This window comes from Calidris pugnax, unplaced genomic scaffold, assembly GCF_001431845.1.
Source record: "Calidris pugnax isolate Ruff unplaced genomic scaffold, ASM143184v1 scaffold178, whole genome shotgun sequence".
NCBI classification, from domain to species: domain Eukaryota; kingdom Metazoa; phylum Chordata; class Aves; order Charadriiformes; family Scolopacidae; genus Calidris; species Calidris pugnax.
In genome coordinates, this window is record NW_015090986.1 from 4,162,978 (window position 1) to 4,184,398 (window position 21,421).

General features: G+C 35.2%; 1 protein-coding gene across 1 annotated transcript in view; it reads right to left on the reverse strand.

The window, feature by feature from the left end:
- Positions 1–21,421, reverse strand: part of PTPRD (protein tyrosine phosphatase, receptor type, D) — a 1,328,567-nt gene that overhangs the window by 684,488 nt on the left and 622,658 nt on the right. Inside the window, exon 7 of the mRNA XM_014953943.1 lies at positions 15,428–15,463. The gene's annotated coding sequence lies outside the window, so the exon portion shown is untranslated. The remainder of the gene's footprint in view (positions 1–15,427; positions 15,464–21,421) is intronic.

Consider the following 21,421-nt stretch of genomic DNA (forward strand, 5'->3'; position numbering starts at 1 on the left):
TGATTTAGGCAGCCTGAGTGCCAAAATAATCCTCAGTGCAGCCTACAATCAAATAAATAAATAAATAGCTGCTGTACAGATCAAACCTCTAAACTTTTCCATTCACTCTCATGAATCTACTGATATGACCTTGCAATAAACGTGAAGAGCAACAGAAAAAGACTCGGGATATTTTCAGCCAAATTTTATTCATCTTTCATGAGTATGTAATCTGAATACTGCTAAAATGCCCAGTGAACTGAAACAAGGTTACTCAAAGACTAGGTAATATAATTATGAACAAATAGCTTTAATTAAAACCGAAACAAGAACAATTCCAGAAAACTTTAACCATTGTGCTATGTATGGACCTGCCATGTAGTCATGGAAATGCATAGGAGGTCAATGCATAGAGCTGAGGCTTCTAACTTCTGAGAAGATTTTTTTACCTTTATGGGAATAGGGAACTATGTATTAGGAATATATAATACCTTAAAAAAAGAAAACCAACAAACAAAAAAACAGAAACACTACATGTTAACATAGAAATAAGCAGCATTTATTCAGTATTTCACAACTTCTTACTCATTATCTAGCACATTATGAGATATGTGCCAATAGAGAAAGTAAGTATGCATAAAAATATTAATGTTATATGCAATCTTAATTTTTTATTATTGTTTTACAACTGTGATGAAGCCAAAATATTAAAAAAAAAATCTTAAAGTTGGGAAAAACAAGACATTGATGACAGAAACACATGCATCTCTACTTTTCATGCATTTACTCCATGCGTCGCTACAGGCTTGAGGAAGAGTGGCTGGAGAGCTGCCTGGCAGAAAAGGACCTGGGGGTATTGGTCAACTGTCGGCTGAACATGAGCCAGCAGTGTGCCCAGGTAGCCAAAAAGAGCAAGAGCATCCTGGCCTGTATCAGGAACATTGTGGTGAGTAGGACTTGGGAGGTGATCATTGCCCTGTACTCGGCACTGGTGAGGCCCCACCTTGAGTACTGTGTCCAGTTTTGGGCCTCTTAGGACAAAAAAACATTAAGATGCTGTAGCAGGTCCAGAGAAGGACAACAAAGATGGTGAGTTGTCTGGAGAATACGTCTTATGAGGAGTGGCTGAGGGAGCTGGGATTGTTTAGCCTAGAGAAAAGAAGGCTGAGGGGAGACCTTATCACTCTCTACAACTACTTGAAAGGAGGGTGTAGGGAGGTGGAGGTTGGTCTCTTGTCCCAAGCCACAGGCAATAGGACCAGAAGAATTGGCCTCAGGTTGCACCAGGGGAAGTTCAGATTGGATATTAGGAAAAATTTTTACACTGAAAGGGTTATTAAGCACTGGAATGGGCTGCCCAGAGAAGTGGTTGAGGCACTATCCCTAGAGATATTTAAAAGATGGGATGACAAAGTGCTTAGTGACATGGTTTAGTGGTGGTTTTTTTTGTCAGAGTTAGGCTGATAGTTGCACTGGATGATCTGAAAGGTCCCTTCCAACCTAGACAGTTCTATGATTCTATGATTCTATGATTCCACGATTCATGATTCTATAAAAGAAGCACACAACAATCAAAGATTAATATCAGATTAGATAAAAATCCAAAGGATTTACGTAAATAACATTATTTTGTAATATTCCCTTTTTTTGTATATCCCCTTGATCTTCTTTTCAATGTTTATCCTAGAAGACTGTATGATAAGTTCCCAGTCTGAAAAAAATTAGGTATTTTTTGTTGTTATTGTTCTGGCCATTCTAAGGGGGTTGCTTTGTTAAAAGACTAAGTTATTTTGATTAGGAAGAAAAAACATAAATAAACAGTGGTAAATTTGCGTGATGCTTGATTTCTTCCTATCCCAGTTTATCCCTCTATTAATCATCTGTCTCCAGTGGTTATATTAGATCAGTAAGATGTGTTTATAATGAAAAGTTTCACCAACATGAAAAATTTTGTTGTTTTTTATAATGCTATCAAACAAATGTAATTTATATCACTCAAACCCAAGTTGTATCAATAGCATAAAAATGACAACTGGCTTCTCAAATTAACTACTTAAATGTGTATTATTCTCCTTCAGGTAGAACTCTAAGGAGCACCTAGTACTAAATGCTGCTTCACTGAGCATGAGAATGCCTCTACGGGAGCAATGTTAAGGCAGACTTAAGCACTTTTGCAAAGTCTACCCTATAACTTGTTAGAAAATAGCTTGTTGAAGCATACAGCATACCCAAAGCTCTATGTAACAAAGAAATGGTTCAAAGACTTTTCAGCTCTAAGGAAATTTTCTAATCATCCCTTCTGAGCTTCTACACACCACCAAAAAATCCATTTCATTACTTCCTGTATCAAACCATTGTCTTCCAATTAAGTTAAGGTAATTTCTTTTTTAGAAAGCCCCCTGGTCTTGGTTGAGAGGCTAGTTTCTGATACAGTATGTCCTATTCATTAGTAGACTGTTCCAGCGTACAATTTTCCAATGGGTCAATTGTTAAGTAAACAGTTTTGATGCAAGTCTTTCTCTGTCAGCTGGGTTCTCTAGACTACAAATTATGGAACTCTTTTCTGAACACTTTCGATATAAGGTCCCTTTACTAAGCTATCTTTAATAAAACAAAACCACTTATAAGAAATTATATTACTCTTTTGTTTGTTTATAATGCTCTTTCCATAATATGTAAACAAACCACTTTAGTATTGCCATAACATTTCAAATAATACAGTTTAAAAAAATCTTGGTGTTTTATGGGGTTATATGACATTTCTCCACATAAAGAGTGAGCCAAAAGTCTTTATAAAACGTTATAAATTTTTTAAAAAAGCTGCAAAATAGAGCTTTTTTAATACAGCTGATTTTTATTTCACTGATGAGCAGAGACACTTCTGAAGTTCATAGATAAGTCTTCGCTTCTATTTAAAAACAAATAGCAGAGATTATCTCTTTTTTTGGTCGTGATATGCACGTGTATATAAAGTGTGATTTAATGCAGAATGGAATTTGTGCACAAACACTAAAGAAAAAATAATTAAAAATTTTTGTAATTAAAAAGTGACGAATTTAAACTCTTTTTCAGAAAATGCCAAAGTATTTACAATGGCAGTTGCATGAGCTCTTGGAACGGTAGAAGAGAAATTTGGGTACATCATTAGCCAGTAGAGAGGTGGTCATGTCTTGCATAACAAGCTACTCTCTTTATGTGAACATTTCATGCAAATATTGCATGCAGAAACACAATTCAAAAAACAAGACAGCTGCAAAGCCAGGGAAACAAATTAAAGATTGCTACTATGTTTCTACTTCAAAGTAAGTTTTACATGAGATAAAGTATACTTTCTTAAGCTAACTATATAATTGGAGAAAAGATAAAGACATCCTTTATAGCTAGGTATTCAGAAGTTATTTATTTTTCTAAAAGCATATCATGCATGAAAAGATTTTGCATGCTTTAAAGGTTTTCTGTTTATTTCTGACTGTTATCAGTTGAGCTCAAGAAAGTTAATATTCAGTACTTTCCAGTATTATTCACTGACCTTCGTTACTGAATATTGCTCAAATTTTGCTCTGAAGATAGATTTATTAACTATCTTATGGAATCTTCTGTGGTGTTTTTGTCAAAACATCTTAAATCTTTACTAATATTAATTAATAGATCTTTAGAATAATCAAATGAGATGAGGCAAAATCAATGTCATTTTGCATAAAGGAAAATAAGGTAGACAGATTACAGACAAAATTATAAAGTATCACCTGATTTTGTGTGATCAATTTTTGATGCCTAGGGTGTTCATTTTTTGTCATAGTAAGATCTTTATAGCTCTTTATAGGCTTAGAGAAGAGGTCTCAGTAAACACAGTTGTAGGTAAGAGGGATCACATTTCGGTAAATTATACTGTAAGTGTCTTGTATTGTCAGCTAAAAGATAAGGAACACAGAATGAATCACCCTTTGTGAAAGACAGGTGCATATACAAATGCTGTACCTATGTCAAATTTGGGTTTTACAGGAAACCTTAAATTACTTTTTTCAAGTTTTGGGGCTTGATTTTACATGAATGATGTAAGTAACACACTTTAGAATGTATTAAACATATCTAAATCTGGGGGAAAACATCTGTGCGTGCCTTGTTTACCTTTTAATGTTTTTCATCTTAAGGCTTTCTAACCCTCAAAGACTTTCAGAAGTTTTAGACAGCTGTTATATGTTTAAATTGAATCTGGTGATAAAATCCACTTCCTCTTCTTCCAACACAGGAGTAACTTTCTCCAGATTTACTCTCAGTTAGGGTCAAGACTCAGCCCTACATTAATATGTACAGATGCTTTTGTTTCACTCTAGGAAAGCTGTAATCAAACTTGCAAGGTTCTTACATCATACTGTGTCTGCAAAAATAATAAAATTTATATACATTTTAATTCATATGAAACTACTTTAAATCATTGTCGAAGCTCTTATGTTGCACTCAAATTCAAATGGTAATTGGAACCACAATAGTCCACTCTTTGCCAAAGTTGGCAAGAAGAATTCCATCCTTGAATTTTTCAGAAAGGTAAGATTCCCTGGCAGCTAAGTCAAAAAAGAAATTTACTTTATAGTTTTACATTTCATTTGAAGGCTATCTATGATTTTTTTGTATGCAGTAGATTAAACAAATACTTTGTACATGAGATGAATAGATTTGATGAGGTCTCAGACCTTTTCATTGGGCAGCTTAAGTTTCACAAATTTGGGTCAATGTATGTGTTTCATTTGCTGAATAACATTCATGAACAATACATGATTACTACGATGGTACCTTTGAAACTTCATAATATTTCTATTAATTTTCTAAGTATTAAAAAAAAACCTTGGATATTCCAAAGAAAAGATATACTTTAGTTGGGTAAACAAGCATTTCCTAGTGAAAAACAAAAAAAGAGAAAGGAACCTTTTTAAAATTTATTTATGGGCTTTCTGCTTAAGAGGCACACCTAATCTGTGGATTCTGAATATATCATCAAAGAGAAAAAGAGAGAGGGGATAAAACAGAAAGTAAGTCTGTACATACACACTGTTTTTCCAACAGGTGGGCCTTTTGCAGGCTGTAGAATAAACTCAAACCCGTGATTTCACTTCCTCAGCATACTCTGTCTTCCACTATAAAGTTTTTAGTTTGCCCAACCCATTTTGTTTTCATAAAATTGTTACTAACAAAAAACTACATATATGTCTACAAAATCTCTTCCTGTAACGCATTTGGTACATAAATTTTATAAACCTAAAGATATATATGCTAATTAAAAATGGGAGACACAAGGAAGAGAAGACGCAAAGTCAAAGAGCTTGACAGGCTTGAGAGGTGGGCCTATGCAAACCTCATGAAGTTCAACAAGGCCAAGTGCAAGGTCCTGCATGTGGGTCATGGTAATCCCAGGCACAAATATAAGTCCGGCAGAGAATGGATTAAAAGCAGCCCTGAGGAGAAGGACCTGAGGGTGTTGCAGGATGAGAAGCTCAACATGACCCTGCAATGTGCACTGGCAGCCCAGGAAGCCAACTGCATCGTGGGCTGCATCAAAAGAAGTGTGGCCAGCAGGTTGAGGGGGGTGATTCTGCCCCTCTACACCACAGTGGTGAGACCCCACCTGGAGTACTGTGTCCAGCTCTGGAGTCCTCAACACAGAAAGAACATGGACCTGTTAGAACAGGTCCAGCAGAGGGCCACAAAGATGATCAGAAAGCTGGAGCACCTCTCCTGTGAAGACAGGCTGAGAGAGTTGGGGTTGTTCAGCCTGGAGAAGAGAAGTTTTAGGGTAGATCTTATAGCAGACTTCCAGTACTGTAAGGTGGTCTATAGGAAAGATAGGGAGGGACTCTTTATAAGGGATTCTAGTGACAGGAAGAAGCGTAATGGTTTTAAATTGAAAGAGGAAAGATTTAGATTAGATATTAGGAAGAAGTTCTTTACTGTCAGGGTGGTGACGCACTGGAACAGATAGCCCAGGGAAGTTGTGGATGCCACATCCCTGGAAGTGTTCACGGCCCAGCTTCGAGCAACCTGTTCTAATGGGAGGTGTCCCTGCCCATGGCAGGGGGGTTGGAACTCAATGGCTTTTAAGGTCTCTTCCAACTCAAACCTTCATATTATTCTGTGATTCTATTTATATATTGATGGATAAGTATTGACATTCCAGTAAAGCAAGCAAACTTTTTTATGCATGAATGTTCTTTCCTATCATGTTTGAGTGCAGAGCGAACATGCCCTAACTTTCTAAAATAGAAATGCATGTTTTAAGTGTTTCTTACCTAGACATAATAGTAAACTGTTCTATCAGGTTTGTGTGTCCAGTGTGGAAAATATATCTCTCTACATACAATCATATTTATGTATAATATATGAAATATATGTATAATACTACAGCTCAGCATCATGGGAAATTCAAAAAATTAAACTTGCTACATGATATGTCATATAGTGACCAAAGAACATAATCAATTTATGATGTTTGATGAATAGAGACATTAGTGATTACAAGTGACTTTACTGCTTGCTTGACTCAAGAAATCAAAATGCATGCATTGCTATGGATTGAAGCAAGTGTGCACAGTATTGTTAGAAGAATCATCCACAGCATACTTTTTGAGACTATTCATGAAGCAGAGACTCATTCTTCCAATATTAAGACTAGACGCAGACAAAGAATTTCTGCATTTAAATTTTTTGTCTGCCTACTTGAGACAAAACTGAAGCAGAAGCTCCCTGCAGTGTGATGCTTCACCGTTTTGCTTTTGATCCATTTCCACCTGCTGCTAGTTATATCTCACAGCTCCTGGACAGGTACACTTAATATTACAGACAGCAAATTCAATTTCAAGAACATTGTTGCAGCAACAATGGTGGGAAGAACAGCAAATGAGAATAGGAAATGCAATTTTTAAACATTTTCTCTCCTTCAAGGGAAAATTTGCTATTTCCTTTACTGAGTTATCCACAGGTCTGCCCCATTATTCACAATATAAGTACTATGGCTGTTATTGTATATTGAGTCTATGTAACATGGGAAAATTTTAAAGGACCTTGTTATATTTGATCTAGGCCCATAAATGAGCCTTAAGTATGAGCCAAAACCCTAAGCTCCAGCTCCTGAAACTTATGACCCAGAACAAAGATCAGCTGAGTACTAAGGAACTTCTGTAGAGAGCATAAGAGAACTAGGATCCTATAGCTACAATACTCCAAATAAGTCAGAAGTTTCTTCAAAGAAAACAGGTCTGTGATTTTTCTTACTGATGTCATTAATTGAAAGGGCACAATAAGCACAAGGAAAAATGGTCAATATGATGGAGACATCAGAAAATTTTTATACAACACCTAACAATGCAAACCCAAAAATGCGCTTAATGCTTCTTTAACCATTAGGCTGAGGCATGGGACTGTACTTTTATGACCTTTTAAACATCATTCAGTAGAAGACAAGACCCATAGAAAGATTTGTGCATGGCAGTGAGAGAGAAAAGACTAGTGTAATTTCTTATTTTAGGATAATCATAAGGGTTTGGAGGCAGGAGAGGGAAAAGATGCAGAGTATTCTTTAGTATTGAAGAAAAGAAACAGCTAAGACAAGTGTCAGGATTTTGCACTGAGAACAAAAAAAAAAAAGAAAATGTTTAATTTATTATGAACTCAGAAATAGATTATTAAAAAAGGCGTGAGAAACAATGTTAAGCTGCCAGCTCATGACTTTTAGGAGATAAGGCAGAATGGCGAAAATCAGAGAAAAGGGCAAAATAGCTTATCATAAGGCAGATCTTATATATATTCCCAGGATGGAAGATAGGATGCCCTGGAAAAGACTGCAAAGGGGTTCTGTAAAGGAAGGCAAAGCAGGAAATAAAACATCAGAGGTGGAAATGATCAGCTCAGAAATGATCACTGAAGATTCAGGGAAGACTTGCATAAAAGATAAGATCTGAAGAACAAGGAAGCAGGTCCCAAAAGGAAAAGCTCATTGAATATTCACTGTTGCAATAGTTACACACACAAATTGATAACTTTTTGGGACCTAGGACAACTGCAGAGGAGAAAGAAAGAGGTGAGAACAGTCAAAGAATGTAGGCATAATCATGGAGTCATTGAGACTGGTCAAGAATGAGTCATTTATAGAGAGATTCAGAGAATCAGAATAAATTTCAGTATGTTGAATACCTTCCTGGAGGACCTTTTCATTTCTCCTATTCATGTAGAAGAATGTTTTAAAATTAACCCGATGTCCTAAGTGTTTGTGCAAGCAACTTAATTACTCCATTTACTAACTGAACAAAGTGAAAAGTTTGATTGTGGAAGGACAAAACAAGACCTGCGGAAAAAAATTTTCAGTTTTAATTTGTATTTAATGTGTAATATCAGGGAAACTCCAACAGGAATTTTCGCTTCTCTTAGTATGCTACAGGGTGAATTGATCTTGTATGCAAAGGCAAGGATAGCAAGGCTACATGAATAGAAAAGTACCATTAATACCTGATAATTATATATCACAAAACTGTAAGAGATCCCCCAGGTCACTGAACCTAATTCACTGCTACTGTAAGGACTCATATTACATGTTAGCCTTTAATTGATTAGTACACGTAATGTGCTACAAAATCAAAATTATCAGGTTGCTTACACAGTTTTTATGAATGTGTTCCTTTTCTTACAGTACTCTGAAATGATTACAAATTGCATTGTAAGGATCCATGATAGCACTTACACTTAAGAAATTATTTGTGCTGTATTCTTCTATGTGACTACATTTTTAGGCAACCTGCCTATAGGATTTATTTCATTTTTCAGAGAAATTCTGACAGAAAGTCTACAAGTCAATGCCTTCACCCAATCAGACAAGAGGGATAGGGGCAAGAAATAATATAGAGATATGATCTTTACCTGTTTTGTTAACATTAAATCAGCAAAGTGGCCAAGATGATATCAACAACATGAATATGAAAACATGTTATATTCATAAACTCTAAGTATAAGCTATTAGGAAGTACTACATCTTACCATTTAAATACTGCAAATGGAAATACCATCTCTTTGTAATCTCATCAACAAATTTAGAACAGACAAAGGAACATCAGGTTTTCATACTTGCTGGATGACCTCAACTGCAATGAAATTAGCAGAAGGATCTCAACGTGATGACATTATTGGAAGAAATAAGAGTAAGGTTTTTAAAAAAATGCCTTGGAGTTGTTGAAATGGATACTTTCTCAAAGTCTTTAGTCTAAAAGGTTAAAAGTGCATTTTTACTCTTCTAAAATGAACTGAGACAAGGATATAGAACACAAAAACCATATATTTTGAAAGGTTCTGAAATAATTTTAAAATAACAGTAGGTAATTTTTATTTGATCTTCTCCGTCATATGAAGCCAAGACAAATTACAGTCCACACTAAGTGAAATAGTAAGCATGTGTGTATTCATTCAAAAAACATCAGTAAATGGACCGAGCACTGTCGTGTAGATGACATTAGTGTCAAGGATACGGTTCATACTTGAAACTTTGAATACGCTTTTTTACTTTTTGTTGTTAGGTTAGGGGCAACTATGTAAAAGATTTAAGTAAGCATAAAGATATTTTAGCTTTGTGTTATTAAGCAGTGATAAAAAATAATAGAAAAGCTGGAAATGGGAAAAATATCTTTGAATCAGATTTATTAAAATATGGAGAAATAAAAAGGAAAAAATAAGCAACACCTACCCTTAAGCGCACTTAGAAAATCAGAGAAATAAAAAAAAAACGACATAGAACCTCAGATCTCTTTAAATTGAAGTCTTAAATCTAAATTACACTGGATTACAAACTTGTCTGAAAAAGACGTGCCAGATTCATCAGCAATCTGAAGAAAGCAGGTTATGTTTCATCTTTTTTTTTCTATAATGTATAAATTCTTAAAGGCATTTTCACTTATTTACATTAATCATCAAAAAAACTCTCCATCATCGCCTGCCTGTTGTTTGTACAGCAACTTGAGTATGTTTAGTGAAAACCTGCTCCTTGTTGTCAGATCAATCTGAGTCCTGATTTGTCTTATAACCAGCTTTGGAATTTATCTAATCTTGATCCTATAGTTTGAGTGATACACACATTCTCATCCAAGATAAAGTTTAACATCCTCTTAAGTAGTCCCACTAAGAGTTAAGATAATTCTGTTTAGCTATCATAATTTAATGATTTTGAAAAATTATAATAATAGTAACTGAGACTTGTAAGTTTTATAAAGTATTATTTATTCTCTATGGAAGACAAAGAATTGGTTGTCAGTGGTGTTTTTTTTGATAACTGTGCAATCATTCATTGCTTTTAGGTCAACTTCAACTTTTAGAAATTAATGTCCGTAAATTCCCACTTATCATTATACTTTACAGTATTAGATATTAAATTCTAATTCCAAATAAATTATTTTTGACTAAGAAAAAGACTATTAATTAAATAAGGTTCATTTACAGTAAGATGGAATTTACAATTATATAACAGTGTGATATTTGGAGGCTATAACATTTTCTTATAAAGATACTTCACATTTGTAAAGAGAAGAAGAAAAGTTAATGGAAAAAAAATTTTAAGGTAAATTTAACGATAATGAAACATATTTTGGCCAGGAATCTTTATTTTATATTATATATATTTATTTATATATTTATTTTATATATTATCACTTTTACAGCTGTATCTTTGTTGAAAAAATAAAATAAAAATCTCCAAGCAAAACATTAAAGTAACTAACATCTTTTTATCTAGCAGGTGAATTGCCCCTAGAAGAAAGAGCTTTGCAAGTTGAGCAGATAGGCACAATGCCGAGAGGTGAACTATTAAAATTGACTCTCATATATGAATTTGACTCTTTTTCCTAACCTTTATAGCACATCTACAGAGGCTGCCCTCAAAGAAATATGGATTTATTATATGAGAACCTTATTAAACATATCTCATTTAGTTGTACTACAAGACTATGTGTTTCCACATACGGAGAAATTTTTTCTTTGCTTACCTTTTCAGCATCAAACACTGTGATGGTTTTAACTGGTTTGAAGACTCAAGGGTAAGCAATAAAGTGTTGGATAAACTAAGGAGAAATATAATTTTATCAACATATTTTAAAAAATAAAGTATGCATCATGAAGTATTAGATATTTTAAATTTATATTGTCTCTTCTTACAAAAAAAAATCTGAAGAAGAATACTTAAATTGTATGGTCCTTAAAAATGTATTAGTTATATGGAATTGAGGTTTAAGAATGAAAGTGTTATATTAGATAAACATTTCATATTATCCCCTTCCTGTATCAATTAATCTACCAAGTGTTTCCAAAGAAATTTTGAATATACTAGCATGTGCAACATTCAATGACCTTGTGACAGAGCTATAAACACCTGTGTAGGGAGAGGCGGAAGGGTGACACTATTTGCAGAAACCAACAATTATGGCACATCTGCAGTCACCTACAACGTCAGCATTCATACAGTGAAATGGATGATGATAAAAAACATATACCTGAGGGGAATACATTATCTGAAGCTAACATAAGCAGCATAAAAGCTTCATTACCATGGAAATGGTGCACAGTACATGACAGCAGAGAAAGTCAGATGAGACAGGCCATTTTAATTTTTATTGATACTATGATAACAGGTGTGCTTTTAATCATTTCACCACTGTCACTAATAATTCTATATGACAAGCGAGGGGCCTCTGTGACACTATAAATACAACCTAGAGTTACTTACCATGCCTGCTGACTGGCAAGCCTAGCCCTCTCTCTTGTCAGGGCACAACTCCAGAAAATCTATTTATTTAGTAAACTAGAGGTCACTCAGCCTCTCCATGATGCCCTGTGGCATTTGTGTTTTACTTGAAGTGTGGCTGATCCAGTCAACGTAGGCAAAAGTTTTTACAGTGTTCTTCCAAAGAAACAGTGCCTTCTGGTTGAAGACGAGGTGGCAAAGAGGCGGGAGAGGATTCAGAAGGAACATGAAAGATATAGGATCAAGAAGTTTAAATCATTTAGGGACAGATCATTAAACTGAAGACCAAGACGGTCTTAGTCCATAAGGTTCCTGGCTCTCAGACTGTGTGCTTTAAATTTCAGAAAATCTTAATTGAATCTACTGTATTGCATGACCCAGTTTAGGTCTAACAACACTGCAGTGTCTGAGGTCTAGTTGGAGCCAAGAATGTGTGATTCAGGAAGAAGTATTCACAAGAGTAAACAAATACTGTATTGTGAGAACACAAGCGAAAACTATTGGAACTGCAAAAGCAATGCACACTTAGTTTCACATACTATTTAGACAATGAATCATACATACGTATGCATAATGCTTTGAATCAGAAACCTCACATCTCCCTTCTTTGCCCTGTATAATTAAGGTGAGTCCTAGAATGAGGCATTCTACAGAACACAAGTAGTGTGAAAAAGTGTTATGGTGTTGTCATTTAATTTTTTTCCCAACATTCATGCAACTATTAAGATACACTTACAGTTTTTGAAAAGAAATAATACGGGAAAAATGAAAATATTAATTATGTCTGAGTCTACTGATGAGATCTATCAAATCAGCTATTCCACCATAATACATTATGGTGGAATATATTATGGTGGAACCGTATATATTAAAATTCTGACCCCATATACTGTTAAATTGCTCATTTTAGCATATATTTCCTATATTAAATTTTTGATCTTCATAACTAACTTAATCTGAACTACATAAATATTAATATTATAATTAATAATGATATTAAAATATGCATTTTTTTTGAAGGGAAGGGAAAGGAAGGGAAGGGAAGGGAAGGGAAGGGAAGGGAAGGGTGAGGACTAATTTGGGTAATTTAACCAACCTTATCCAGTCTATATTAACTAGTAACTCTTTATTAAATTGACTGTACAGTCAAATCAAAATGATATTCTCTGATCTTGCTTTGTTGCAAATCTTTAGGGGTTAAGAACCTGGTTTAATGTAGAGAAATGCATGTTAGTCTTGCAACAGATTGTCATACTAAAGTTTACTGATGACTTCATAATATGGATTTAGCACGTGAACTATAAGGAAAATTTCAAAAGAACTCTTAGAAGCCTCCAATGAATTTCAAATATGAAATGGAAGTCTTCTATGTGAGTGTCAATTAGAATAAAATAACTAATATTCTGTTACACAGTAATAAATACAAAGCCCTTTACTCTAGTATTGTCATTCTGAAGCCACTAATAACCAGGAATTAGTAGCTTTTATTTGTAAAAATTGTTTTGATATGTTATAAACATATATATGCTCACCTAAGCTTTCCTTCACTCCGTTTACTGTTTTTGTTTTGCAACTGCTTGTCAATGCATGGCATCTTCATACTAGCATAGTATGTATCTGACAATTAAATGTAACTGCCATTGTAGTAATTTAAAAAACCCAGAAGGAAAATGACCAGCTTTCCTAACAGTTACAACTATTCCTTAGTAACAGATGTAATGACATCAGAGATAACAGCCTAGTATAATTTTTCCTTTCTTAAAATATTTTCCTTTAAGATGACAGTTATAAAAATAGAAGCAGCAGGATTTAAACCGTTCCCTTCCAGAATATTCAAATATTTTCAATGTGCTGAAACTTGTTTCCCATGAGAGAAGGATGAACAGAAGGAATCCATTCCCTTCTGCTTCTTATTTGTTTAGCACAGGTGTAAACCAATGTAACAACACAGCGAACAGAAGGGATAAAATCTCGGCTTCACTGAAGTAAATGGCAAATCTCCCATTGACTTTAACGGGTCAGGGTTTTTCTAAAAGTCTTTTTAAATACACAGTTGCCAGAGTGTGAGACACCACTGAAGAGTCTACTTTCTCCTCTGGTGTGAGATGAGGGCAGATTGGATGTACATAGTAGTCAGAGCAGAACATTGAACGCTGCTGCTTTATGGCAAAGTTAATATGCTGTAGAGTGCAGAACTCCTCCAACCAAAAACAATGCATAATTTGCTTCTTTCATTTGACATTGTCTCATAAATAAAAGATAAGAGGATGATGAATTATAGTTTGTAAACATTAGAGGGAAATAATCATCGTTGGTTGCTAATAAACTACAATGAAAACTGATTCATACAAACCAGAAGCTGTACTGCAGCAATAAATATCTAGGAGGGCATTGTGTGTTAATAACAATTATTAGGCTAGTTATTTGAATATTAATTTCTATTTGCATAGTTGTTAGCTAGAAACCAATGGGGAAATATTTCAACAGGTTGAAACAAATCAGTCTGTCAACAACTCACTTTTCTGCCATATTTCATGTTCAAAACATTTCCACTTTGCCATGATAAATCACCCTGCTTCACAAAGGTGTGGAAGACTAAAAGATAAAATTAAATATGCTGTTACAAAAATTTAGAAACCTGCCTTGATATCCAGTTAAAATAGGTATTACATCAATACTAAGAAACTCTGCCTTTTCCCTTCGCATTCTCTCAGAAAGTTATTTCTCCATTTTTACAAGGCAGTTCTAGTGATATTAGTATTAGACGTTCCATAAAACAGTATCGTTTCTGGCAGGGAAACCTGTGAAGGGTAGACTCTAGTGAATCCCATTGTTAAAACTGTTGAAGCAAGCTTTGCACACACATAGTTATCACAGATAATCCAAATTCTACAGTAATTACAGTATTAGAATAAATGGAAACATGGCAGCACATCACCTAAGAATTCTCTAGCAGTACAAAGATAAGTACAATTGCTGTGCACAGCTTTGTATAAACCTTTTTAAGACAGTCACCAAGATCCTGTTAAGTAGCAAAGCATCAGCTTTCAGACGCCTTTTTTACTTCCCAACACAATAGTTGTATGTTTTGTGGCTGACTGGAGTTATTTGTGTTTCAAGATATTCTTCGAGGCATTACAGAGTTAAGGAGATAGGACACCATACACACATAAAAATTTTCCTCTTCCATACTTGAAGAAAAGAGGTCCAGCTGTCAAAATTCAAAGCTAGAGGGTTACTATCTCTCTATTACATTTTTAAAAGTTCCAGATCCCTGATAACCTCCCCTTTCTCAACTCCAACATTTCATCTTCTCCAGGACCTACCAGTCCAGTGTAGTTTACAATGGGTGACGGAAAAACCCAGAGGCACAAGTTCCCTTCTCCTTATATTTGGAACTCTCTGCTTGTAGAATGTCCAGGGTGAATGAAGTTAGATTACAGACTACCAAGAATGTGATTCAGCTTAAATGCTACTAATTTTTTAATTATGTAGATTAGCCCTAAAATAATAACATGACCTGTCACAATCAAGCCTATTAGGAACATATGCTTTTCCAAAATCTTGAATATTACACTGCAATAAACCAAGTAACTTCCTGCTCACCCCCCATTAAGACCCCCTAAACGAATGGAGGTTCATTTAACATTTATAATCAATGCAACTGTCATAGCAAAATAATACCTTGTATTGCCCAGCTTACTTGCAGACCAACAGAACCTGCAATGTAAAAAAAAAAAAGTCTGCACAATTAGTCACTGAATACATATATATACACACACATATATATAAACAGAATATTCTTTTAGACCTAGTATATGTGCTTTCTGATAGTGTAAACATAGGCATAAAAGCAACTAAGCAGTTAAGGATTTCCTTCTTCATGTATTGAAAAACATTCACAAAGTTCAGCAAGTAACATGCTGACATTAAACATATATTGCTAGCTAATTACCCAGACGTTTTAGGTTAGCAGTGAGTGGCCTTCCTTTTTGAAAGCTTGTGAATGTTTCAGCAGCCAAACTGCTTTGTTTTCCATTTTGTAATATGCTTGAAAATATTACTGTATAATGTAAATGTCTTGAGTTGCCCATATCTTAAATGGAAAAAAAGAATGTCCTCCCTGCAAAAAGGGTAACAACAAAACATCATGTCTATGAAGCTTATATGTTTCCTTGGCCTAGACAAGTCCTAGTCACAGATGAAAACCACTCTGCAATGGGTCTTGGGTGAGTACAGACGGGAAAAAGGTGAAGATCTTGAAAACCAAGGAAAGCCTACTTTTTCTACCCCCAAAAGCTGACATTCCCCTCATGTTTCTTATCTTTCATAAAGTGGGCTTATTTTAATGCTTCTTGATGTTTTCTTTTTTTTCAGATCAAACTACGTCTGAGTTCAACTTATGTGTAAGAAATCAAACTTTCCAAATTTCAAGCAAATATGATGATCATAAGAATTTTAAACATAATGTTCAGAACTATGTATTCATATCAGTCCCCTTAAGAAGTTTACATTATTTAATTTCCACTTTATAATTTTAACAATGACAGCATTTGTATTAAAAAAGATAATAAAAATAACTTTTCTGAACCTGAAATAGTAGCACCAGAAATGAAAGCCTCTCTTTATTGATGGAAATTGAGTTGCCTACAACAAGACTCATTATGACCTCAAATTAGTGATCACATGTTTCCTATACAGGAAACTGATTAACATCATCTAAACCAACAAGATACTCAGTCCCTGATTTATTTCCCATTACACAACAATGGAGAAAGTGGTTTACGGCTTTTTAATATATGCAGTGCAATATAAAATTAAACAAGGAGCTAAAACTGCTTTAAAACAAAGTATTTGGCTAGTACTGATAAAAAATGTAAGGGCCAAGGTCTGCTTTAGTACAGTAAATACAGCACATATGATCCAAAACTTGTAATTCCACCTTCCAAGGAAAATGTCTCCTAAAACATATTGTTGTTTAAAGAATATAATACAGATATCATATAGACGCATACATATTAAAAAAAATTTAATAAAGACACATCCATGAGTTAGACCATGTAGACCATGGAAAAAAGAATTATTCTGTAGAAATTTCATTGCGAAATACAGAGCAGTAAATTAAAAGTTAATTAAAAGTTAATTATTAATACTTAATAATAACATCCTGGGAGAGTGAGGGAGTGGGGTGGGGGGATTTAACCATTGTGCCATTTCTAGGCCATTTTAATTTAACAGTAGATTTAGCATCTTTATTAGGTTTGTCAGTTTTAAGCAGGAAGACCTAAGAGCAAAGAGAGAATGTAAGAACCTTAATGGTGTCACAGTGCCAGGATTCTAGATAAAAAAACAGAGTTTGCAGAGTTAAATAAGACTTTTCCATAGACCAGAAAAAGACACTTGATCTATGAGACAGGTCAAAAGAGTACCAGCAATACAGACTCAAAGAACTGCAAAGGTCTATAGGCCTCACAAACGCTTTGTCCGTGCATCACATTGCTTTGTTTTGACTGTCAGTTACGGAATTATTTCACTCTCCTTTACACATCAGCACATCAAACAAAGTGCTGACTACACAATATGAAAGAAAAACCTCTATATAGATGACCTTTAGAGGTCTACATAGAGGATGTTTGTCTTCCGTGCTGCCTTCTAGCATGATTTTAGGAATACTTATATCTTAGTCCTATAAATTAGTAGCTGATACACATTATTTTCATTTGCACACACACACGTAGCATCCAAGGCAACTGTGATTTACGGCTCAGAGTCAGTATCTGAATGCATGTAAAGTGTATACATACAGACTGAGCCAGAAAGATTTTCAATGAGCACAGTAACATAGTACAGTATATATCTGCAGGGAGAGAATGAATTATGAGATAAATCTCATAATGAGTAATTGTGTTGGTTATGAAAGTCATTTTCTCATGCAGTCCCTGTTAGAAACATATAAGCAAAGAAAATGAAAGCTTCTGGAAAAGAAAAAAACTTCATGTAAGTGACACTTCATTGAACAGTCGGTGGGAAATCACATCTCCACAACATCTGCTTCAACCTTACAAATAAAATTAATTTAAATTAAGTACATAAATAACTTGCTATGCACATATCAACGTAATCAATAAGCAACAGACTCCTAATCACAACTGCCATTAAGACTTGGAGTGAAAGATAAGAATAAAGAGATAATTGCAATCAGAAAACGTGCTGAGTAGAAATAATTTGCAGTGGATTTTAAACACTGTTAAAGAAAATAAATGTTCAGTGGAAGTTTACTGTAGCAGATTAAGAACCCCTAAAACATGAGGCCAAACTAATCTTTCTCTCCTTATGCCTCATCATTGTTTTTCTAAAGTGTGAAATTCAATTCCTTTTCCCTTGCTGACTTTGCTTATAGCTTGAAACAAATGTAGACCTAAACCTACCATCAGCTTCAGATAGTCTTTGAAAGAAAAAACAAACTCTAAAGACTCATATTTCTTTTTTTTTTCAGTCCATGCTATCATACCATCACTTGTAGCTCTTTCTTAAAGTATGTGTTTTCTTCTAACTTTTTAAACATTTTTTTCTTGCACATGGCTTCCCTATTCACTCTTTCATTCTATGTTTTCTTTTGGGTTTTCTGCACTGCATAAGAATATCCTCGTTACTTGCTTCTTTTTGTCTTCTTTCCACCCAGAGTCCCCAGTATCAATTCCCTTTAACTTTTGATACTCCTTTTTTTAATTTCTCCTCCCCATACTCCTTGCAAATGTACTCTTCTAGCCTCTAGCTGAAAAAGTTAACACATGCTCCTATCTTTCCCTAAAGTCACTTTTCCGTTCCTTTCCTCTTCTGGTATTTCTCTTTCACTTCTGTGATGGAGGGTGGACTTGTGGTATTCTTAAAGAATATTCTGTAGCAGAAATCAGTCATGTGTGATAAAAAGGAAAAATTCGGGAGATGTAATGCTATTCCTAACTGCTTGCCAGTTTTTGCTTGTCTTCTTCCTGTTCTCTACACTGATGTAATCTTTGATGAGTAAATCATAGAATCATAGAATCATAGAATGGTTTGGGTTGGAAGGGACCTCAAAGATCATCGAGTTCCAACCCCCCTGCCATGGGCAGGGACACCTCCCACTAGAGCAGGTTGCTCAAGGCCCCATCCAGCCTGGCCTTGAACACTTCCAGGGATGTGGCATCCACAACTTCCCTGGGCAACCTGTTCCAGTGTCTCACCACCCTCATAGTAAAAAAATCAGTTGCCTCTTTTCTTTTCCTGCCGTCATTCCATCATCTAACTGCTGATTTTCCTCTTTCTGTGGCCTTCTGTCTTCTTTCTGCTCTAGACAATGGTATGTTTCTTTTGCATTAGCCCTCATTTTCCTCTGTTCCCCCATATTATAATCTTTAGTTTCCTGTATCTCAGAAATGACAAGGTTGTAACTGGTGTTACTTAATTCACTGTTTTTCTTAATGGTCATGACTGGGTTTTTTAATACCTTCTCTACCCTGTTTTTTTACAGGATTAGGATAGCAATTGAGGGTAACAGTGGAAAAGCAATGATGGAAATGAACCTTTGCCAGTAGTCATCCTTTACTAATGACAGGGAAAGAGAGGAGTCTTTCATGTCCTCCCCAACCCAGCACAAATTCGGGTTTACTCAGTTTCCTGTTCTTGTATAAAAGCAATACAGGAAGGGTATATTAATTATCTGACTCATTAGACATTGCATATATCCCAATACCAAGATGATGTTACACAAAGAAAGCTCTTTCCCCTCTTGAGTACCTTTCACACATTTATTGGGCTCATGAAAATATTAACCCTTCATTTCAATAAAATGGTTCTGCCCTCCAGAAGTTCACCTAAATGTTAATAGCATGTTCTTTATCAACCCTAAATTCTTAAAGAAGCTCAGAGAATTCTTATTCCAAGAGAAAACAGGATAGGTTCTTCTAATGATTTCTGCTTTTTCACAACTGGGGTCTTCCATTGACGACTTATCACTCAGGGACACTAATGACTTCAGTAGAAAACATGACTGAGCATCCTAGGGTACAATTTGCTTCCTACTGTTTCTGTGTTTACTGAGACTGAAGATTACTCTAGGGAAGATACTGGATGTGCAGCAGAGAAGCTAATTATGTCTGAAAAAGATGTTGATGGATCAAGAATAAACAAGCAAAGAATTGCGCTCATATTCAAATAAAAATCTTAAGCTAACGTAAATATATAGATACATAGCTCAACAGTGTAGAACTTGTAGTATGTATGTTAGAAACAACCCATATGCCATCACCACTAACATGGCATCTGCCAGAATCCTTAATGCTTCTAGAATCTTGGAGCATGTTTGTAGTTCCTGAACACTCAATCTCAGATTTAGGAAAGAGACAAGCTGTGACACTGAGTCAAGAAGTGTGCGAGATAAGTAGTGAAGAGAAGAAAACGTTTTTAGGAGACTGATTACTTCATCATAGTCTTGCTGTGTGGGTATGGCCCCTGAACATCACTTGATACAAATGAAAAGCTTTCACTATATGACATCATGGGCATAAAAATTATCAACATATTTTGATTTTCTTTTTCTTTTTCAGAAGAAAAACTATATATCGTAAATTAATGAAAAATTGGCCAAGAAGACCAACAACATCTTGGCTTGTATCAGGGTGTGGCAGCAGGACTAGGAAGTGATTGTATCCCTGTAGTTGGCACTGGTGAGACCACGCCTTGAATACTGTTTTGGGCCTTTCACTACAAGAAAGACATTGAGGTGCTGAAGTGTGTCAAAGAAGAGCAACAAAGTTGCTGAGGGGTCTAGAACACATAAGGAGTGGCTCAGGGAACTGGGATTGTTTAGTCTGCAGAGGAGGAGGCTGAGTGGTGACCTTATTGCTCTCTACAACTGCCTGAAAGGAGGTTGTAGTGAGGTGGGGCTTGCCTCTTTTCACAAGCAGCAAGTGAGAAGACAACAGGAAATGGACTCAATTTGCACTGGGGCAATTTAGATTGGATATTAGGAAAATTTCTTCACTGAAAGGGTTATCAAGCATTGGAACAGGCTTCCCAGAGGGGTGGTTGAGTGACCATCCCTGAGGGTGTTTAAAAGACGTGTAGATGGGGTGATTAGGGACTTGGTTTATTGGTGGACTTGGCAGCATTAGGCTAATGGCTCGACTTGATGATCTTAAGGGTTTTTTCTGACATAAATGACTCTATAATTTTTTGTCAACATAAAATACAAGTATTTGTAAATGTCACCTGCATAGCTTGTCTGAACATATGCATAAATAAAATTTTATTGTACACATTTAACAGCTATAGGTGATTCTCTGACAGCTAAAACATTTCATAACAGGGAAACTCAAACACACTAGACATTTTCTCATTAAAAAAACCCAAACAACAACTAAATCATCTCCCCCGACCCACACTACTCCTCAAACCACAGCAAGAAAACCCACAAAGTGTAAGGAGAGACTTTCTTGGTCCATTGAGGAGAAAGTTTATTCCAAAGTTCATAATCTGTTCTGACTCACCACAACTATGTATTTATGAAAAAAAACTACGAGTGACCGCACTCTCAAAATGAACAAGAGAAGACAGAGGAAGACAGAGAAATGGAACAAAATGTGAAATGTGGGTACCATGGTTATTTACATCCTCACATCACCCGAGAGAAATATAGAC